Source organism: Rhodnius prolixus, unplaced genomic scaffold (assembly GCF_049639745.1).
Source record: "Rhodnius prolixus isolate KJV_2025 unplaced genomic scaffold, Rpr scaffold_12, whole genome shotgun sequence".
Taxonomy (NCBI): domain Eukaryota; kingdom Metazoa; phylum Arthropoda; class Insecta; order Hemiptera; family Reduviidae; genus Rhodnius; species Rhodnius prolixus.
This window is the reverse complement of record NW_027411635.1, coordinates 4388443-4407988: the sequence shown is the minus strand read 5'-3', so window position 1 is coordinate 4407988 and position 19546 is coordinate 4388443. Positions and strand designations below refer to the sequence as shown.

At 36.7% G+C, this 19546-nt stretch overlaps 1 protein-coding gene across 5 annotated transcripts in view; it reads left to right on the top strand.

Annotated features, from left to right (window-relative positions):
• LOC141461765 (TWiK family of potassium channels protein 7-like) overlaps positions 1-19546 on the top strand; it is a 224632-nt gene that overhangs the window by 109868 nt on the left and 95218 nt on the right. For 3 of the 5 annotated variants that reach the window (XR_012463024.1, XM_074143077.1, XM_074143074.1), the window contains exon 1: positions 15182-15393. The exons of the other annotated variants lie outside the window; for them this stretch is intronic. The gene's annotated coding sequence lies outside the window, so the exon portion shown is untranslated. Of the gene's footprint in view, positions 1-15181; positions 15394-19546 lie in introns of those variants that run through there. 5 annotated transcript variants of the gene reach the window in all.

Sequence of the window (19546 nt, the reverse complement as noted above, 5' to 3'; positions counted from 1 at the left end):
ATAATTATTGTTAACACACTGTAAATATGTTCCACAGCCCTGAAGATGACCCTAGTCCCTAGATCGAAAGCTCGGCATAATAAAGTTTATCATGACTGAAATGGCAATCATTTTTTCATCCTATTGAAACTATGAATCAGTCACCAAAAATAATGAACAGTAATGAGCCATTATTGTATTAACCAGTCATTCAAGTTTATCTATTTCAACATGATACACACAACATGTCTACATAACCCTTCGACCATCTTGCTACTTTAAATATCTCCTGTTGCCACTAAACGAGTATCCTTGGCATACCAAATTTAAATAATGTAGTATAATTTCACGGAAACGTTAGCAAAATATGGTGGAAAAGTACACAAATTTACAATGAAGCAATATAAATGTGCTTCATGTAAACTTCCTTCGACATTAAAAATAATAAGTAAAGTAATGCCTATTTTTCCAGGCAGGCTGAACTACCCAATTAGGTGACATGGATGGAGGCGACTAGCAAACATACTTTACTGTAAATTTCTTTTATTAACCATTAAATAAAATCCAAGGCCTAAGACCGGGAATCGAACCCAGTACCACAATGCATATTAGCTTTACAGGTCTCGCCTCTAACCGGTCGGCTACCGTGGCACCCTGCTTTGTTTTAAACATCATATCCTGGTGAGCAGTGCACAGAATATCTTTGGAGACCTTACGAATCAGCAGAACTACCAATTGGAATACAAAGGAATGGGCGTTTAAAAATACTCAACAAAACCCAAAGAATGGTACAGATCAAAGATCTTTGAAAATAAAATTATTTAATTCCTATCTTCTTTAAAAACATTTAAGATAAAAACAGAAAAACCCGAGATGTGGTTAGACAATGCACATACAAATACCCTGTATGCTACTACAGCATCTTTGTAATAATCTTTATCTATAATAGTTATCACTACCAGTACAGGTCGCACCATGGTTTGGATAGTTTACAAATGCTGGTTTTCCAATTACAGAGTACTGCGTGCTCACAATTATTATCGTACAACGTACAGGCAACCTTTTTTTTTGGCCGAGTACAGTTGCTTATTTTTTTACTTTGTTTTTACTTTAAGGCACGTCAACGTTTGAAAGTCATTGGCACCCGGAGCTTTTTTCAGTGCTGACAACTTTCTCTATTCTATGAATTAAATATCTCTCCTTACCACGCTTCCTAACAAGTAGACCAACACCCGCCGATTGTAAATCTTGTTTTCAAATAGGCAAATATAAATAGACAAGTCATGCACTATACAGGGTGTACTAAGAGGAGAGATCGAAACTTCGGGAGGTGATTCAGCAGCTCAAATGCCAAAAAAAATATTCTATTCACTTTGGCCCGATTCTCAATAGTGTCCAAGATATTTGTATTTTTAACTTTTCCGTCAATATTCGCGTTTTCCACTATAAAAACGGCCGTAACTTTTCTATCCTTTATCCTACAACAAATCTGCTTATTTCAAACGAAAGAGCATTGAATTTCCTATAAATATGCTTAACCCAGAGCTTCAAAACGTTTCTTATAAACAATGAAATCTTTACTTTAATGTCCAAAAAAGTCGTTCTCCATGATTTCTGTTAAAATTTCCAACTGTATTTTTTCAATGATTAATGAATCAAGGAGTCACCCAATCACAGAAGAAGTTGCGCATTTATTGAGCTTCAAAACCATATGGATTTTTTTGGTTTTTAATGAAACCCAACCCCGAACAGAGGGGTGTAAATGCAGAAAACTGGGAAACCGACTTTTCATTACTAATTTTACTCAAATGTCAATTTTTGGAGAAGGAACAAAAAGAAAAGTAACCATTTTAGTTTAGAACAATTATTATTTAATAAAACGGAAGTAAAAAATAAAGTAGCAATAAAACGCAGAAGTTGACTACAATTGTTTGTATAACTTATTTAAATAACATATTACTTAAAACATAACGCTTATTGAAATCGCTTTAGCTTTAGTAGTTTGAGAAATACGAGGGTCGTTTGAAAAGTCCGTGCAAAGTCAGAGAGATAGCACCACTGGCGCGTATCGAGGTTATGTTTAGTTAGTAGCATCTCTTGGAAGAACACACACCAAGTTTCAGCCAGATCGGTCTATTTCTTTGTGTTTGGCATTCGTTTGAATCGAGGAAGTCGAGTGATTTTCAAAAAATGGACGAAAAAGAATTTCGTGTGTTGATTAAACACTACTTTATGAAAGGCAAAACGCCTCAGGAGACTAAAGAGAAGCTTGATAAACATTATGGTGACTCTGCACCTTCGATTAGAACAGTTTATAAGTGGTTTCAAAATTTTCGGAGCGGCCATATGGGCACAAGTGACGCTGAACGTTCTGGACGCCCTGTTGAGGTTACTACTCCAGAAATCATTGATAACATCCATGATATGGTGATGGATGACAGAAGAGTGAAGGTGCGTGAGATTGCTAGTGCTGTGGGCATCTCGAATGAACGGGTACATAATATTTTGCATCAACATTTGGACATGACAAAGCTATCCGCAAGATGGGTGCCGCGATTGCTCACGCTTGACCAAAAACGAAATCGTGTGAAGTGTTGCAAGGACGGTTTGCAGCTGTTCCAGAAGAATCCGCAGGACTTTAGGCGTCGTTTCGTCACTGTGGATGAAACATGGATACATCACTACACTCCTGAGACCAAAGAACAATCTAAACAATGGGTTACCAAGGGGGAATCTGCGCCAAAAAAGGGCGAAGACCGTTCCTTCGGCCGGAAAGATTATGGCGACTGTCTTTTGGGATTCGCAAGGAATAAACCTCATCGACTATCTGGAAAAAGGTAAAACTATTACAGATGCATATTATTCATCGTTATTGGACCGTTTGAAAACCGAGCTGCAAGAAAAACGCCCACGATTGGCCCACAAAAAAGTCCTTTTCCATCACGACAACGCACCAGCTCACACCTCAGCAGTTGTGGTCGCAAAATTAATGGAAATAGGGTTCCAACTCGTTTCACATCCCCCCTATTCTCCAGACTTGGCTCCCTCGGACTACTATTTGTTCCCCAATATGAAGAAATGGCTGGCGGGAAAAATATTTTATTCAAACGAGGAGGTGATTGCAGAAACGAATGGCTATTTTTCAGACTTGGACAAATCCTATTATTGTGAAGGGATCAACAAACTAGAGCAGCGTTGGACGAAGTGTATAAGCCTAAAAGGAGACTATGTTGAAGAATAAAAAAGGTTTACCCCAGAAAAATTAAGTAGTTTTTATTTTTGCACGGACTTTTCAAACGACCCTCGTATGGACAACTGTTTGCTAAAAAGTAGTAACACCTTGAAAAAAACATAAAATTAAAAATATCTACAAAACGGAGCCGAATCGAGCAATAGTTTATATAGAATTTTTTGTGGCAAATGATGCCCAGAATCACCTCCCGAAGTTTCGTCCACTCCTCCGTATACACCCTGTATAAAACGAGCGTAACATTTTTATCGGTAATTTTTTGCTCCAGAATCATGCAAAAAATTGTGAACAGTTAACATTTTTCAAAAAAAAAAAAAAATGCTTCACATAATCACAAAGATTGAGAATATTTTTCGGATTTCGCTTATGTAAGTTTACCAATACTTTCCTTAGTTAAGATTTGTGCTGAGCTTGACTTAGGTTAATCCAAGCGGGCAAAGTACTGTGATACTTTCTATAAAATCAGTAATGCGAGCTAGAGATATTTTACTTTTAGACTCAAATTTTTTTTTTACTTTTTTTTTTATAAAAGAATTTCTTCTTATGGAAGACCAATATTGGTTAATCCAAGATGGCGGAAATAGCTTCATTGCGTACATTTGCATAATAACAGGCTTCTCTTATCTGTATACACAAGAGGACTGCTTAAAAAATTCTACCCAAGTAGTTTTTCTGCTGAAAGGCCTACCACTTTTTAAAATAAGATCCCAGCCATCTTACAATTCAATGTTTTAATCAAACTTATGCTAATTATTCGTAGAAAGTATTCTTGATGCACTTCACAGTTACTTTTCTTAAAGCTTTCTTTACTAACGGTAAGTTTGAACAGCTTCTTCTAACAGCATTTGTTTAGCTTCTCGTTTGTTTTAATCGGATAAATAATGCATTAGGCGGCTATTTTCAACGAATAAGGCACTAAAACCTAAAAATTTCAATTGTATTACATACAGGATCGATGTGTCTAACAGTGTGCCTTATACGAGGTGTGCCTATTAAATAACGAGACTATTGCAGTAAAACATTTTATTTTAAATTTATACATATTTAGTCATTATCACCTTCAATATACACCCCTCCCCTATCCCTACAACGCTCCATGCGAATTCACCATTGTTCGAAACAGTACTGGAAGTCTTTTTCTGTGAGCTCCTGCATGACGCGTGCCGCTTTTTCTTTCACAGCTTCAACGAACTGAAATCGTGTTCCTTTTAATGCAGATTTGACTTTGGGGAACAGATAAAAGTCATACGGGAGCCAGGTCTCAGGCGAATAAGGCGGATGGCCTAAAACTGGGATGTTGTACTTGGCTAGAAACGTCTTCTTGACAGACAATGCAGTGTGAGCTGGCGCGTTGTCTTGATGGAGAACCCCGTGACTTGTTCTTCCAACAAATCGGGTCGTTTTTTACCTTACTCTTTCACGGAGTTGAGCAAGCACCTTACGGTAGTTTATGTTGATTAATTATAATCGATATTTTCATCCGTTTTGGACGTGGTAGGGCGACCCGGGTGGTCATCATCTCCGACTTCTTCTCGGCCATCTTGGAAACTCTTGCACCACTCAAAAACTCGCGCACGTAATTAACATTCATTGCCATAAACTTCTTTAAATAAAAAGATAATTTCAATAACGGTTTTACCAAGTTTCATGTGAAATTTCACGACAATTCGTTGCTCGACTACAATGTGTAGTATCATGTTTTCGGCAAAACGAAACTAACACCTCTTACACAAACGACGACGGTTCCAGTCAGACAGATTTCTCTACAAACACGTGTGAGACGCTGCAATCGAAAGAGAAGGCTTTACGCTGCACAGCTGTCGCGGTCGTTAGGATTTGGCGCATGCATAGTTCTTCTGTAGCAGCATCGGTCTCGTTATTTAATAGCCACACCTCGTACAACTTTTAATTACAGATTAAAAAATATTTGTTTTTTTCTGGAGTAGATCCAGAGGAAGCACGTTCGAAAATTGTTGGATACTTATCGGCGCGGCCAAAGAGCCTAAAAAGAAGCTACTGCGCAACTACGAATTATCAGAGATCATTCAAAATTGCGCATGAAGTCACTAATATTATTTTACCCCTAATAACTATTTTTAGACAACCCATTACTAAGTAAAGTGTATTATATAAGAGAGAATTCATTTAGGATCTACAATCTTTTGATGTTAGTGGCTGTTGGTATAGAACTAAAGTGTCCAAGAAATAAAGAGAAGAGAATCGAATTGCCATGGCTGTGTGTACAAGTGTTACACACAGTGGACATGTTTTCCGGCTACCACCATAAACTGGTAAAGAAATAGCGTTCTGTCAAAGAATATCCTATCTAAGTTGGTGCTTCTTTACACACAGCTTCTCCGTTATACTTCTTTCAGTAGTAGTTGTACAAAAAATTCTTTTGCTATTTGAAAAGGTTACTTTAGAAAGTCTACCAACTTGGCTAGTCTTCATTTTTTATCTATTTTCGGAAAGAAAAATTGTTGCTAAAAGTTTTCAGTTTTTTGGTTGTCTTCAAATTTGGAATTTCGGTTACTTATTTAATCCTTCCTAATTGTAACCAAATTGACGTAATGCATCAAAAAATTGGCAATAATGAGAAGCCAGCTTTAGTCAATCGAAAGGGGCCCATTCTGTTTACATGACAACGCTCGGCCACATATCTCACGTTTGACTTCCCGTGAATTGTTGGAGCTTTGGCTATGGGACTCTGCCACACCCGCTCTACTCACCGGACCTCTCGCCTACTGATTACCATTTTTTTTCTAGACACCTGGACCGCTATTTACAAAATAAAAATTTTTTTGACCAAAGAACATTAGAAAATGCGTTTGCTAAAATTTATAAATTCTAAGGATTCCACATTCTATACAGAGGGTATGGAGAAGTTACCCACACGTTGGCAGAAATGTATAGAAAGTAATGGAGACTATTTTGATTAATAAAAACAGTTATAAATTTTTAATTTTTTAATTTTTCTTTTTTTCTTTTAAAACTATAATCCTGCATTATTTTCCGGACAGTCCAATAGCTGCCCATGAAATTATAAAGCTACCCATCTTCAAAACTTTCTACGTGCCAATCCTACTACATTGGCCTGATAAGTCTAACATGTTCAACAACTAACTGTTGAGAGACAGGGAAGGGATTAGCTGTGAGGTTAGCATACTGGACTCCCACGCGGAGGTCCCGGGTTCGAATCCAGCTGCTGACCCTTAGATTTTCTCTTCCTAGGAGCTTCTTACAGCTCACTGTCCGTTGATGGACAGTGTTGTCTTAACGAGAGAACACTGTCCGGAGGTCGGCAGTGCACTGAAAAAAGCTCCGGGCGCCAATAACCTTAGATGTTGACGCGCCTTAAATCATTAACACATCCGTAACACTGCGTTCATAAAAAATAAAGGAATGAAACAACTGAAATAGTTTGATCAAGTATTCAGAATGGTAGCACATAAACCGTTGGGAGTTGATTCCCAAGAGCTAGACCCAGAAAGACTTGTGTAACAGCGGGATGAAGAATGTCAAAAGACAGAGTAGCTTGAGTAGTGATCGGCAGGTCCACAGGAAAAGCCAGCGAGGAAAATATGGACAGAGGCAAGTGACTCGCACGTCTAACAGCAAAAAGGACCTTAACAGAATGGACTAGTTAAAAGGAAATGTTTTTCAGCAGGAGATGTGGTTAGAGTTTGCCTAAGATCTCAAAAAAAAAAAAAAAAGACGGCTGTTAGATTTTCTCTTTCTAGGAGCTTCTTACAGCTCACTGTCCTGGTGATGGACAGTGTTGTCTGTAACGAGAGAACACTGACCAGAGGTAAGCAGTATACTGAGAAAAGCTCCAGGCGCCAATAACCTCAGGTGTAGATGCGCCTTTAAAGAAGAACAAAGAATTACAGGGGGAAAAAACATTATTATTTTTCTTGCCTTAAAGGTTTTGTGAGTTATACATGTTCTCATGTGGTGTCTCACACCAGAATTATTGGTAAGCCTCTTGGAGCTTTCTAAAAATGAAATTCAGAATAGATCCAATATTATACATTCGACACGATTACATTACTTTTGCAGAAATAAGGTTTCACATCCAGACTGTTAAGCAGATTCAAATGTATGTATAGCAGCCGACTAATGTAAAAAGCAGATATATACTAAGTTTGAGGTATAAGCAGAATCTCATCGCATTGCTTAAGAAAAATATTTCAGTTTTGTAAGAATCTAATAAATGGAAAAAAGGAGACTAAGTTGCCCTAAGTAAAATGTAGTCGGCAAGAACTGTACTAATACAAGGATTGTAAACAAAGTTTTTGGAGATTTATTTAGATTTCAACTTTTCTATTTGTTTTCCAACACTGGAAAGGAAAAATAAAAGAAAACTAACAAGTAATGTATTCGTGCAGATTATCAAATTTTGTCAAAAAATATTTTTTCAAATGGTATACGCTTTTAGGATCATGCGCAGAAAACAATCTGGTGTGGAAACTCATATTTTTCCAAGCTCAAATCTCCTTCATAAATACAGCTAGAAAGGCTTTCCCATTTTTTTCCTTTGTTTGAGAAGTTCTGTTTCCGAATTCGATCGACCTAATATATATATTCTAGCTCTGCTATCTGTATCGGTAGTAAGAGCCAAAATACACTGTTCTGCTGGCCATTCTAGCTAGTATTTCCAATTTTTCCTTTATTTGAGAAGTTCTGTTTCCGAATTCGATCGACCTAATATGTATATTCTAGCTCTGCTATCTGTATCGGTAGTAAGAGCCAAAATACACTGTTCTGCTGGCCATTCTAGCTAGTATTTCCAATTTTTCCTTTGTTTGTGAAGTTCTGTTTGCGAATTCGATCGACCTAATATATATATTCTAGCTCTGCTATCTGTATCGGTAGTAAGAGCCAAAATACACTGTTCTGCTGGCCATTCTAGCTAGTTTTTCCAATTTTTCCTTTGTTTGAGAAGTTCTGTTTCCGAATTCGATCGACCTAATATGTATATTCTAGCTCTGCTATCTGTATCGGTAGTAAGAGCCAAAATACACTGTTCTGCTGGCCATTCTAGCTAGTATTTCCAATTTTTCCTTTGTTTGAGAAGTTCTGTTTCCGAATTCGATCGACCTAATATGTATATTCTAGCTCTGCTATCTGTATCGGTAGTAAGAGCCAAAATTCACTGATCTGCTGGCCATTCTAGCTAGTATTTCCAATTTTTCCTTTGTTTGTGAAGTTCTCTTTCCGAATTCGATCGACTTAATATGTGTATTCTAGCTCTGATATCTGTATCGGTAGTAAGAGCCAAAATACACTGATCTGCTGGCCATTCTAGCTAGTATTTCCCATTTTTCCTTTCTTTGTGAAGTTCTGTTTCCGAATTCGATCGACCTAATATGTATATTCTAGTTCTGCTATCTGTATCGGTAGTAAGGGCCAAAATACACTGATCTGCTGGCCATTCTAGCTAGTATTTCCAATTTTTCCTTTGTTTGTGAAGTTCTCTTTCCGAATTCGATCGACCTAATATGTGTATTCTAGCTCTGATATCTGTATCGGTAGTAAGAGCCAAAATACACTGATCTGCTGGCCATTCTAGCTAGTATTTCCAATTTTTCCTTTGTTTGTGAAGTTCTCTTTCCGAATTCGATCGACCTAATATGTGTATTCTAGCTCTGCTATCTGTATCGGTAGTAAGAGCCAAAATACACTGATCTGCTGGCCATTCTAGCTAGTATTTCCAATTTTTCCTTTGTTTGTGAAGTTCTCTTTCCGAATTCGATCGACCTAATATGTGTATTCTAGCACTGATATCTGTATCGGTAGTAAGAGCCAAAATACACTGGTCTGCTGGCCATTCTAGCTAGTATTTCCCATTTTTCCTTTCTTTGTGAAGTTCTGTTTCCGAATTCGATCGACCTAATATGTATATTCTAGTTCTGCTATCTGTATCGGTAGTAAGGGCCAAAATACACTGATCTGCTGGCCATTCTAGCTAGTATTTCCCATTTTTCCTTTGTTTGTGAAGTTCTGTTTCCGAATTCGATCGACCTAATATGTATACGTATTCTAGCCCTGCTATCTGTATCGGTAGTAAGAGCCAAAATACACTGATCTGCTGGCCATTCTAGCTAGTATTTCCAATTTTTCCTTTGTTTGTGAAGTTCTCTTTCCGAATTCGATCGACCTAATATGTGTATTCTAGCTCTGATATCTGTATCGGTAGTAAGAGCCAAAATACACTGATCTGCTGGCCATTCTAGCTAGTATTTCCCATTTTTCCTTTCTTTGTGAAGTTCTGTTTCCGAATTCGATCGACCTAATATGTATATTCTAGTTCTGCTATCTGTATCGGTAGTAAGGGCCAAAATACACTGATCTGCTGGCCATTCTAGCTAGTATTTCCCATTTTTCCTTTGTTTGTGAAGTTCTGTTTCCGAATTCGATCGACCTAATATGTATATTCTAGTTCTGCTATCTGTATCGGTAGTAAGGGCCAAAATACACTGATCTGCTGGCCATTCTAGCTAGTATTTCCCATTTTTCCTTTGTTTGTGAAGTTCTGTTTCCGAATTCGATCGACCTAATATATATATTCTAGCTCTGCTATCTGTATCGGTAGTAAGAGCCAAAATACACTGTTCTGCTGGCCATTCTAGCTAGTTTTTCCAATTTTTCCTTTGTTTGAGAAGTTCTGTTTCCGAATTCGATCGACCTAATATGTATATTCTAGCTCTGCTATCTGTATCGGTAGTAAGAGCCAAAATACACTGTTCTGCTGGCCATTCTAGCTAGTATTTCCAATTTTTCCTTTGTTTGAGAAGTTCTGTTTCCGAATTCGATCGACCTAATATGTATATTCTAGCTCTGCTATCTGTATCGGTAGTAAGAGCCAAAATTCACTGATCTGCTGGCTATTCTAGCTAGTATTTCCAATTTTTCCTTTGTTTGTGAAGTTCTCTTTCCGAATTCGATCGACCTAATATGTGTATTCTAGCCCTGCTATCTGTATCGGTAGTAAGAGCCAAAATACACTGATCTGCTGACCATTCTAGCTAGTATTTCCAATTTTTCCTTTGTTTGTGAAGTTCTCTTTCCGAATTCGATCGACCTAATATGTGTATTCTAGCTCTGATATCTGTATCGGTAGTAAGAGCCAAAATACACTGATCTGCTGGCCATTCTAGCTAGTATTTCCCATTTTTCCTTTCTTTGTGAAGTTCTGTTTCCGAATTCGATCGACCTAATATGTATATTCTAGTTCTGCTATCTGTATCGGTAGTAAGGGCCAAAATACACTGATCTGCTGGCCATTCTAGCTAGTATTTCCCATTTTTCCTTTGTTTGTGAAGTTCTGTTTCCGAATTCGATCGACCTAATATGTATATTCTAGTTCTGCTATCTGTATCGGTAGTAAGGGCCAAAATACACTGATCTGCTGGCCATTCTAGCTAGTATTTCCCATTTTTCCTTTGTTTGTGAAGTTCTGTTTCCGAATTCGATCGACCTAATATATATATTCTAGCTCTGCTATCTGTATCGGTAGTAAGAGCCAAAATACACTGTTCTGCTGGCCATTCTAGCTAGTTTTTCCAATTTTTCCTTTGTTTGAGAAGTTCTGTTTCCGAATTCGATCGACCTAATATGTATATTCTAGCTCTGCTATCTGTATCGGTAGTAAGAGCCAAAATACACTGTTCTGCTGGCCATTCTAGCTAGTATTTCCAATTTTTCCTTTGTTTGAGAAGTTCTGTTTCCGAATTCGATCGACCTAATATGTATATTCTAGCTCTGCTATCTGTATCGGTAGTAAGAGCCAAAATTCACTGATCTGCTGGCTATTCTAGCTAGTATTTCCAATTTTTCCTTTGTTTGTGAAGTTCTCTTTCCGAATTCGATCGACCTAATATGTGTATTCTAGCCCTGCTATCTGTATCGGTAGTAAGAGCCAAAATACACTGATCTGCTGACCATTCTAGCTAGTATTTCCAATTTTTCCTTTGTTTGTGAAGTTCTCTTTCCGAATTCGATCGACCTAATATGTGTATTCTAGCTCTGATATCTGTATCGGTAGTAAGAGCCAAAATACACTGATCTGCTGGCCATTCTAGCTAGTATTTCCCATTTTTCCTTTCTTTGTGAAGTTCTGTTTCCGAATTCGATCGACCTAATATGTATATTCTAGTTCTGCTATCTGTATCGGTAGTAAGGGCCAAAATACACTGATCTGCTGGCCATTCTAGCTAGTATTTCCCATTTTTCCTTTGTTTGTGAAGTTCTGTTTCCGAATTCGATCGACCTAATATGTATACGTATTCTAGCCCTGCTATCTGTATCGGTAGTAAGAGCCAAAATACACTGATCTGCTGGCCATTCTAGCTAGTATTTCCCATTTTTCCTTTGTTTGTGAAGTTGTGTTTCCGAATTCGATCGACCTAATATGTATATTCTAGCCCTGCTATCTGTACGGTAGTAAGAGCCAAAATACACTGATCTGCTGGCCATTCTAGCTAGTATTTCCAATTTTTCCTTTGTTTGTGAAGTTCTGTTTCTGAATTCGATCGACCTAATATGTATATTCTAGTTCTGCTATCTACGAGGGTCGTTTGAAAAGTCCGTGCAAAAATAAAAACTACTTAATTTTTTGGGGTAAACCTTTTTTATTTGAATAAAATCTTTTTCCCGCCAGCCATTTCTTCATATTGGGGAACAAATAGTAGTCCGAGGGAGCCAAGTCTGGAGAATAGGGGGGATGTGAAACGAGTTGGAACCCTATTTCCATTAATTTTGCGACCACAACTGCTTAGGTGTGAGCTGGTGCGTTGTCGTGATGGAAAAGGACTTTTTTGTGGGCCAATCGTGGGCGTTTTTCTTGCAGCTCGGTTTTCAAACGGTCCAATAACGATGAATAATATGCACCTGTAATAGTTTTACCCTTTTCCAGATAGTCGATGAGGATTATTCCTTGCGAATCCCAAAAGACAGTCGCCATAATCTTTCCGGCCGAAGGAACGGTCTTCGCCTTTTTTGGCGCAGATTCCCCCTTGGTAACCCATTGTTTAGATTGTTCTTTGGTCTCAGGAGTGTAGTGATGTATCCATGTTTCATCCACAGTGACGAAACGACGCTTAAAGTCCTGCGGATTCTTCTGGAACAGCTGCAGACCGTCCTTGCAACACTTCACACGATTTCGTTTTTGGTCAAGCGTGAGCAATCGCGGCACCCATCTTGCGGATAGCTTTGTCATGTCCAAATGTTGATGCAAAATATTATGTACCCGTTCATTCGAGATGCCCACAGCACTAGCAATCTCACGCACCTTCACTCTTCTGTCATCCATCACCATATCATGGATTTTATCAATGATTTCTGGAGTAGTAACCTCAACAGGGCGTCCAGAACGTTCAGCGTCACTTGTGCCCATATGGCCACTCCGAAAATTTTGAAACCACTTATAAACTGTTCTAATCGAAGGTGCAGAGTCACCATAATGTTTATCAAGCTTCTCTTTAGTCTCCTGAGGCGTTTTGCCTTTCATAAAGTAGTGTTTAATCAACACACGAAATTCTTTTTCGTCCATTTTTTGAAAATCACTCGACTTCCTCGATTCAAACGAATGCCAAACACAAAGAAAGACCGATCTGGCTGAAACTTGGTGTGTGATCTTCCAAGAGATGCTACTAACTAAACATAACCTCGATACGCGCCAGTGGTGCTATCTCTCTGACTTTGCACGGACTTTTCAAACGACCCTCGTATATCGGTAGTAAGAGGCGAAATACACTGATCTGCTGGCCATTCTAGCTAATTTGTGGGACCTAATATGTATATTCTAGCCCTGCTCTCGATATTGGTGATGATAGCCAAAATTCAATAATTTGCTGGTCATTTAAGTTGTTACCTTAAACATGACGTAGTGTACATAATCTGGCTCTGCTATAGGTATATAGCAGGCGTGGCTGACAGCCTTGTCGAATTCGATGAAAGGTCGGTGAGTAAATAGCAAGTAGGAGTGGGGATAGTTGCTATTTTGTTTCAAAAAATTGCATTCTGTTCCCTATTTATGTACTACTTATCTGTAACTAATAATTGTGAGAGTTATGTAATAGTAGGAGTATAAGTAAAAATGTCTAGTCGAAATATTCTTTTCGATTGATTTTTTTATTCAAAAAATTCTTTTAGAGTTATTGTAAAAAAATGTTATATGTCCGTTAGAGTTTTATTAATATTTTTATTTTAACAATTCATTTGTATTTCAGTTAAGAGTTATGCATGTAATATGCAAATGGGGTATGCATCAATAAATTCCCCTGGTGTTGAGGTCACTTCACATGAAGAAACACACTGTATACCATTGCACAAACACATATATATATGTTAAAATATAAAACATATTTTCTTGGTTTCATTTCCTCTTAACTTTAGTTCTATCAGGTTTCCAAATTTTGTTTTCACAAGTTTCTCTTATTATAAATTCTGAATGTTTCGCTTACATTTTTTTTAATTTTATTTTTTAAACTTTTGAATTTTCACTTAATAATTTTTATTTTATGATGTAAGGCGCGGTAAAATCTGGTTATTTGCGCCTGGAGCTTTATTCAGTTCACTGCCTGCCTCCGGACAGTTTTCTCTTGTTACAGACAACACTGTCCATCACCGGACAGTGAGCTGTAAGAAGCTCCTAGAAAGAGAAAAATCTGAGGATTCGAACCCGGGATCTCCGTGTGGAAGTCCAGTACACAGCATAGCTAATCCCTTCCTAACCATTACTAAATAATAGTTTGCTTTACTGTTCTATATAATCATTGATTTTATCCGTCATAGCGCGCATGTGAATTTATCCCTGTTTCGAACTTGCTTCCATTACCAGAGGTAGATTAATTAGTTTTGTGTAGGGGATTAAACTTAATTTCAGTCGTACTGATGACTCATGTGTGGTACGGTAACATAAGTGAAGAGGAATTCACTTCGCCCAAACTGGTTACTTGAATACCTCTGATAATGGTCGTAAGTCCGAAACTTGTTAGTCATTCAGTAAAAATTGGTACTAAAAAAAAGATAATCAACAATATTATCGATTACTGTGGGCCCAACCTTGATTTCAATGTTATAAGTATATTCACCTTTTCAAATTCTTTTTAGGGGAGGTTGAAATCGTCGGAAAACTCCTTAAATTCCCGAATTCGCAGTAATGATGAAGCTCTTATATCATTCTATTTTAGTAAATCCTCTTTAAAATGATTTTTCGCCAAAAGTAAATCAAATAAACGTGGCAGATCTAGAACTTAGTGCGTACAGAATGTTAAAAACAAAATTTTTGGTTTTGTAAAAATCGCTACAAATGAATTACAAAATTTTCAATACATTTTCTTTAAATTCAAAATTTTGAACACAAAAAAAACCAAATTTCTGATGAAATCTCGAAATCGAATAACTTTACAATTACAACATCTCCTGTTACTACTTGGTGCCACGGTAGCCGAGCGGTTAAAGGCAAGGCCCCACAAAACTGTGATGTATTTTGTGGTGGTGGGTTCGATTCCCCGGTCTCTAGGCCTTAAATTTTATTTAATGTGTTAATATGAAAAACTTCATAGTAAAGTATGATTTCTAGTCACCTTCCGTCCACGACACTTAATTTGGTAGTTGTGATGTTCAGGCATTAAAGCACGCCTGAAATAATAGGCATTACTAATTGTGATTAAAGAGGAAAGTAAAAAATGGTATTTTAAGACAACTCTCATTAAAAAAAAATATCTCTAAAATGACACAAATATTCCAAATGAAAGTTTCAAATCAATGTCTAAATACCAATTTAACTTGTTCCTAGAATGGTTGCCACAAAACATGATTGGCTAAGCTGCGTTATAGTAAAACCCATGAAATAGCCTGGAGTAGTAGGGATCAAATTATTTTCAGTAGAAATGTTTCAAAGAGTAGAGGGGCGCACGAAGAGGTTGGGGAGTTTGATGTGCCAGCAGTTAGGTGTCAAACTCTTTACGAGTATGTTCTTGAGTGGTGATAACGGGTCGAGTTCTTGATAAATGATTTTTGGGCCGGAGGCTGGATGTAAGAGACTGTACAAGGATATGTACTCAAGGCTTCAACCTACGCTCAGCTGTCTAGATAACCGTACAAACTAGTCTACTGCTACAACATTAACACCTAAATTACTTTAACATTGTTTTTAAGTGAGTTTTTAGCGTATATATATTTTAACTCGTAATAAATGAGACCAATTCAACTTTGAACAATTAAAGCAGCTTCGCCAGTTCTACTTTACAAATTGTGTGAAGCAGTGAAACGGCTTTCTTTATTGATTAATTTTAATTCATACAATTAATTATTGATCTTTTTTATTTGTATTATTACATCTACGAGGTCTGTAAATTAATTAAGTAATGAGACTGATTTTTTTAATTTTTTTTATTCAAAAAGAATTACAATTCTATATTGTCACCTTCAAAATAACTTCCTTCTGAAGCCACACAGCGCTGGAGACGTTTCTTCCACTCCTCATAGCAGTACTCGAACTCCGACACTGGAATAGCCTTCAGCTGGTCGGTTTCAGCCGTTTGAATCTTTTCGACTGTCCCAAAATTAGTACCCTTGTGGTGATTTTTCAACTTCGGGAAGAGAAAAAAGTCACAAGGACTCAAGGCTGTGTGACAGGAGCATTATCGTGATGCAACACCCACTTGTTCTTGATGTTTCAATAAACGAGTTTTTGGCCAGTAAAAACATTCCTGTGGCTCCTCAGCCTCCTTATTCACCTGACTTGAGTCCTTATGACTTTTTTCTCTTCCCGAAGTTGAAAAATCACCTCAAGGGAACTCATTTTGGGACAGTGGAAAACATTCAAACGGCTGTAACCGACCAGCTGAAGGCTATTCCAGTATCGGAGTTCGAGCACTGCTATGAGAAGTGGTAGAAACGTCTCCAGCGCTGTGTGGCTTCAGAAGGAAGTTATTTTGAAGGTGACAATATAGAATTGTAATTCTTTGTGAAAAAAAAAAAAAATTAAAAAATCAGTCTCATTACTTAATTTACAGACCTCGTATGAGTAACATTGATATTACTGAATGCATACTTCAACATTAGCACGTTCACTCCGAGGGGATAAGCTGTAATACTCAGCGATAACACTCCTAAGCTAATTCCTCTCGTCACTCGATAAGAAAATCACGATGCCACTGGCGTTTTAACCTCCTAGAAGGCTTATCCAGGGAATGATGTGAGTTGAAGGGTGGAGGGACCAAGGGATTAGAGTGGAATTGCCGGGATTGGTGGAATTTTTCGTAATAGGAACGGGTAACTGGATTGGCTAAAGGAATTTCATGGTCTCTGTGGAAGATTTAAAATGGAGAATTGCCTGTTGTACAGGAGAATTTTATTTTCTGCAGGGGTTTGGAACGTTTGGTTAAACCCTAAAGTGTTGTCATATGTACATCCTCTCACTCTACTGTGAGAGGTATTGTAATCGTGTAGATTTACGATTACATCCTCTTAATCTACTATGAGAGGTATTGTGATCGTGCAGATTTTCTATTACATCCTCTTAATCTACTGTGAGAAGTATTGTAATCGTGCAGATTTACGATTGTGAGTTTTTACCGGTCTTCTGAGTCCTCAAAAAAGTGGTTTTTACAAATTTATCTTGTACGTTTTACATATCTATCAAAACTCAAAAACAAAAAGTTGTAAGTTCATATTTGATTTTATTTCATTTTTCTTTATTTAAATATTAAATACAATATACAGAGTGATACACTTAAAACGCACCAATCGCTAATAACTTTTTAGGAAAGCGGAAATCCAGGAAAAACCCATTGAATAAACTATATGTTTATTTTAGTCTAGTTTTCAAATTTTCCAGCCCCCGATACTGTATCTTCTGTATCTGGCGGAGTTACAGCCCAAAAACTGATCGAGGTTACATAAGGACCACTGGTTTTGACAATGATTATGAAAACTAAATAAGAAACTGTGAAAAATGACGCTGATCCCGTTTCGATATCCCTAATATTAGTCGAGATATTTAAGATCAAAGTTACAATTTTATCTATTCGTGATCGTTTTTCAATATTAATTTTCCACCAGAAATACACGTTTTGGGAGGTCCTCTGACTGCAAAAAATATTATTTGTGACGCAAAGAACAATAATAATAATAATTGAAGATTTAAAAAAAAATGTAGTGTAATGTAATGGTTGTGGGTGAATCAGGATAAATTTGTTTTATCATCAAATAAAAGCAACCATCACATCATTTTAATGTACCCTGTATGCAAGACTTCTTGATCTGTGATTACGGTAAGAATATCTTTTGCATAAAACCAGTGGTCCTTATGTAACCCCGTGCAGTTTTTTTTTTTTGCCGTAACTTCGCCAAAAATATAGATACAACTTCGGGGGTGGCAAATTTGAAAACTAGACCAATAAAAACATATAGTTTATTAATGGGTTTTATCGAAATTCCGCTTTCCTAAAACGTTATTAGCGATTGGTGCGTTTTAAATGGATCACCCTGTATACAGGGTGAACCAGTAAGTATTGTCCATAGACCTACTGTGTGTAGTAATTACATCAAAAAGTGGAGTTCAATGACGTATTGGCCAACTTCATATTTTCCTCTGTTCTTGAGTGACGTCACTTTAAAGTTTTTTTTCTAAAATCATTACTTTTTTCCAATAAAAATGTTATTACTCAGAAAGTTTTAGTCTGAATTCGATTCTGATGACACGGTTAGAAAGACAGATAAATTTTCTAAAAATTGATACCATTTTGAAGCGTAAGTTATTCTCCAAACAGCCTCAATCTTCCTCCGGATGCTGGAAAAATAAAAGTAATCGAAATTTTTTAAGAAAACTCATTAGGCTCTTAAGTGATCATTACCAGACCTAGGTGCTGGCACATTTTATAAAAGTTTCCTTGTTTAATGGGCTTTCAGACGGTATATCATTTTCCTGGATTTTCCTTTTATCTTCGTATGAGGAATTAAGTTTGTATTGCAAGAAAACGTGTTCACGTGCATACAACAGTGATATTGTATTGTGTTGTTCAATTCATTAAACTCTTGTGGATGGAGCTGTAGTCAATTTTTAAAGTAGATTGTCTTAAAATAAGGTAGTCTAAGGTTACTTATTGAACATAGAAAAAAAAAAAAAAAATTAAACTGAAATATTTGACAAAATGTTAGATTTTGAAACTAAGCAAATTAGCCTTCGATTATAAAAATAGCACTTGTTTAAAATATTTTCTAACATTTTCTCAAATATTTCAGAATTTAGATTTTTTTTTTAGTGCAATTTGTAACTATTGACTTCCTAATTTAAGGACAGTCTACATTAAAATTGACTACTGGTCCATCTAAAAGAGCTTTCAATGAATTAAACAACTTGATAAACTAACACTGTTGAGGTGCTCGTGAACACGTTTTCTTGCAAAAATTTCCTTTCATACGAAGATAAAAGGAATCCTGGAAAATGATATACCGTTAGAAAGCCCATTAGGCAAGGAAACGTTTATAAAAAGTGCCAGCACCTAGGTCTGATAATGATCACGTAAGGGCCTTTTAAGTTTTCTTAAAAATTTCGATTACTTTTATTTTTCCAATATTCGGAGGAAGATTTAGGCTGTTTGGAGAATAACTTATGCTTCGAAATGGTGTCAATTTTTAGAAAATTTATCTGTCTTTCTAACCGTGTCATCAGAATCGAATTCGGACTAAAACTTTTTGAGTAAGAACATTTTTATTGGAAAAAAGTAATGATTTTAGAAAAAAAATTTAAAGTGACGTCACTCAAGAACAGTGGAAAATATGAAGTTGTCGAATACGTCATTGAACTCCAGTTTAGATGTACTACACCCAGTAGGCCTATGGACAATACTTACTGGTTCACCCTGTATAGATAGTTACCAAAATTAATTTGTACAAAAAAAAAAATACAGAAATGAAATAAAAACAAAACTGAATAATATATAGTAGAATAAATCATTTGGACAATGGAATAATCCGTATAATCCGTTTTTCAGGAGTCTGGCGCTTAAATTTTGGAAACATTTGTAATTAAAACTGTCCGGTAGGACAGTTGTATAAGGGTTGACCATCAAAAACTGCACGAAAAAGCGTAACGTTGAAAAACACCCAACTTTGACAATTTTTTTCTATTTTTCTATAAAAGATAAAATTCCCAAATTTTCTTTAAATCTTACTCCGAACCCTCCTTTATAACTGTAATTTTTTTGCAACCACCCAGATCTAATAGGTTTCGAGAAAAAAGTTGCCGAAAATGAGCAAAAACGGCTTTTTCAAAAAATGTTCTTGTTCTTGTTCTTGTTCTTG